The sequence below is a fragment of the Lactuca sativa genome, chromosome 3 (genome assembly GCF_002870075.4).
Source record: "Lactuca sativa cultivar Salinas chromosome 3, Lsat_Salinas_v11, whole genome shotgun sequence".
Classification (NCBI taxonomy): domain Eukaryota; kingdom Viridiplantae; phylum Streptophyta; class Magnoliopsida; order Asterales; family Asteraceae; genus Lactuca; species Lactuca sativa.
This window is the reverse complement of record NC_056625.2, coordinates 141,694,158-141,698,062: the sequence shown is the minus strand read 5'-3', so window position 1 is coordinate 141,698,062 and position 3,905 is coordinate 141,694,158.

Here is a 3,905-nt window from a genome sequence, read left to right as displayed (position 1 = left end):
CTCCTAGCTTCCAAAATGGCCTCCTCTTGTCTTTCACCACCTTGAAATGACACTTGAAGCTTTGAACACCAACACACTAGCTAGAAACGAAGGAAGACTCACTATTAGGGTTTGACTCTCAGGAATGGTGGCTGAGGATAAGGCCTTAGCATTCATTTTATAGTGCACAAGCCACAATTTAGGGTTTACATCTGGGATCGCTACGCCCAGCGTACCTAGGCGAGTATGCGTCCAAATTAAGCGTTCGAGTACGTACAGCGTACTCTTCACTATGCCCAGCGTACTCACTAGCCTAACAATTCATTTAAGGGCTTAACTTGACAACTTAGGAAAAGGAGAAGGGTTTAAGAGACACACCTGAATTCGGAATGTTACGATTCTCCCCCACAAGAACCAGACTTCGCCCTCGAAGTCTCATGCCGCAAACAACTCCGGATGTTGCTCCCACATCTTTGACTCCGACTCCCAAGTCAGATCGGACCCTCTCCGATGTTGCCACTGGACCTAAACCAGAGGCACCTCCTTGTTCTTCAGAACCTTGACCTTCCAGTCCAAGATCGCGATCGGTCTCTCAACATATTTCAGGCTCGCATCCACCTGAATATCCTCGAGCGATACCACTGCCGACTGATCGGCTATACACTTCCTTAAAGGACCGATGTACCAGGGCCCCAACTTGCGCCTCTTCCTGAATCGGATCACTCCTTTCCTAGGAGACACCTTCAGGACTACAAAATCTCCGACCTAAAACTCATGCTCGGATCTTTATCTATCCGCGTAACTCTTCTGGTGACTCTGAGTTGTCAACAACCTTTGCCTAACCTGTTGAATCTGCTCTGTCGTCTGAAGCACTAACTCAGTGCTACCCAACACTCTCTACCCGACCTCTCCCCAACAGATGGGATCCCGACACCTCCTCCTATACAACAACACAAAGGGAGGCATATCGATACTCGAATGGTGGCTGTTGTTATAAGAAAACTCAGCCAACGGTAAGTGCATGTCCCAACTTCCTCCGAAGTCCAACACGCATGCTCCGAGCATGTCCTCGAGCGTCTGAATTGTCCGCTCACTCTGCCCGTCCGTCTGTGGATGGTAGGCGGTACTGAAACGCATCTAGACATGCACACAAAAACCGGTTTGGGCTATAGGATCCGATCCGATCCGAAAACCGGATTTGGTCAAAACCGGTTTTGACCGAACCGGATCGGATTGAACCGGCCACCGGATTGAAACCGGATCGGATTAGACCCTCGGATCGAGAACCGGATTTTGACCGAACCGGATCCAAAACCGGTTTCAAACCGGATTTTTTTGTTACCGTTGAAAAACGGGAAAATTCGAATTTTTTTTTTTTTTAAAACTAGCCGTTAGAACTTAAAAAAATGGCTACTTTGACTTTTTTTGACTTTTTGGCACTTCTAAACACCTATATATACCTTTCATTTGCTACATTTCAATTTTACACAAAAAATTTACTACTTATTCTCATAATACTCAAAAAAATGAGCTCGAGAAATTCAACCGCGGGTCAAGATTCGGATGCAACGGTGGTTAAAATCATACCAACCACTCGGAGTAAAGAAGTGTGGGAACATTACGATTTGTGTTTGTTGTCAAACGGGAAGGAAAAAGCGAGATGCAAGAAGTGCGGAATGTTTTTGGGAAAAGATGGCAATAGCACGTTAAGGAGTCATACAACAAAAACTTGTCCGGCTGTAAAAGGTCAAAGCGATCCAAGTCAACCAAATATTACTCCCGACGGGTCGATATTCATTTACAACAATGATGACCTTCGTGAAAGCTTTTGCAAGTTCGTGATTCAAGAGGGCTATCCTTTCAACCACTTCGACAACCCACGATTAACAAGGATTTTGCGGGAAAAAATGCAACCGCAATACCGGCAAGTAAGTCGCACTTCTCTTAGACGTGATGCTTTAAAGTATTGGGATATAGCCAAAAAAGATATGCAATTGGGATTTTTAAATATAAAAACCGGTGTTTCTTTAACCTGTGACGTTTGGTCCTCCGCCGGTAGTTGTCCCAAAAGCTATCTTTGTGTCACGGCACATTGGATAGATCCCTCTACTTGGGTAATGAACAAACGAGTTATTGCTTTTGAACTTTTTGCGCATCCTCACACGGGGGCAAGATTATTTGCAATTTTAGTAAGCGTTATAGAGACTTATAATTTACGCGACAAAATCTTCTCTATTTCGTTTGACAATGCAAGTAACAATACCGCCGCGGCAAAAAGATTAATTGCAAAATATAAACCTATTTTGGATGGCTCGTTTTTTCATACTAGATGTGTTTGTCACATTATTAATCTTGCGGTACAAGATGGTTTAAAAATGATAGATTCGACGATTGAAAAATTCAAAACTGTGTTAACTAGAGTTTTTGGAAAAAATAAAGTTACAATGGAAAAATATCGAAAGTTTGTCATTTCCATTAACGTAACTCCATATAGTCCTCATTGGGATTGTGACACTAGATGGAGTTCAACATGCATGATGTTTGAAAGTTTGACACGTCAAAGAATCGCTTTGCAATTATTTTACGACACAATTTCAAAAGAAAAAAACCCGGTTTCGGATTATGATTGGGATTTGATGGAAGAGTTTGTGGAAATGTTAAAAGTTTTTAAACAATCAACCACTTTTCTATCGGGTGTGTATTACCCTACAAGTCCGTTGTTACTAAATGAATTATGGTTGATGTCCGCACAATTGGAACATTTTGAACAAAGAAGTGAAATATTTGTTTTGGTTACGAGACCAATGAGACAAAAACTAGTCAAATATTTCAAAGAAATGCCACCACTTTTTACTTGCGCCGCAACATTAAACCCATGTATCAATGTTACTGGTGTAGAGGCTTTGATTACCAAAATTGCTATGTCTTTAAATTTACACAAAGATAACTCAAACTGCATCCGTAACCAAATAAACATTTTTAATGATACTTTTACTAATTTGTTTGACATTTACGCCACAAAATATGGCAATATGTCAAACACTTTTGCAAGTGTAACCGACTCTACTAGCGGTGCATCGGGTAGTGGTGGGGGTCGAACGGATTTTCATATCGACCTCTATAACTACCTTTTGGAGGAGCAAAACAAAAGAGCACGCACATTAACGCCTAGTAGCGAACTTGGAATTTATATGGGTTCAAACTTTTTAAAATTCATGAGTGCACCACAATTTAAAAATTTGGATCTTTTGGCTTGGTGGAGAGAAAAGGAAGCACAATTTCCTATTCTCTCCGTCATGGCCCGTGATTTACTAACCGTCCAAGCTTCCATGGTAGCTTCGGAATCCGCTTTTTCTTTTAGTGGAAGAGTTTTATCAAAGTTGAGGATGAATCTTACCCCGGTTGCGGTAGAGGTTTGCGTTTGCTTGAAGGATTACTTGGATTCTGTGGAACGTATACAACACTTGGCATCACTAGAAGGCCCACTATCACAAAATGTTGAACTAGAGATCATGGATGAAGAATATGCACAAGGCTTATCAACACCTCCGGAAGACGAAGACGATGACGATGAAGTCGAAGATGAAGACGGGGATGAAGAATATAGCATTGATGCGACCCCTAGTTACTTGCATGGCGGTTGAAGAATAATTAAATGAAGGCGACACGAAGTGGAAGACCACAAAAACTATTTCCATTTGGCTAAATGTTATAACGCCACTTTATTATTATTATTATTTAACTAGTTTAAAAACTCTTTCTAATTCGACGTTTGATGTATGTTTTAACTATTTTAATGTACCCATGTTGCATTTTGTGTTATATTTGAAGTCCAAAAAATGTGTAGTTAAAAAAAATAGAGAAAATCGGATCGGATTTCGGATCGGATCGCATCCGGATCGGATTACACCAAATCGGATGCGGGG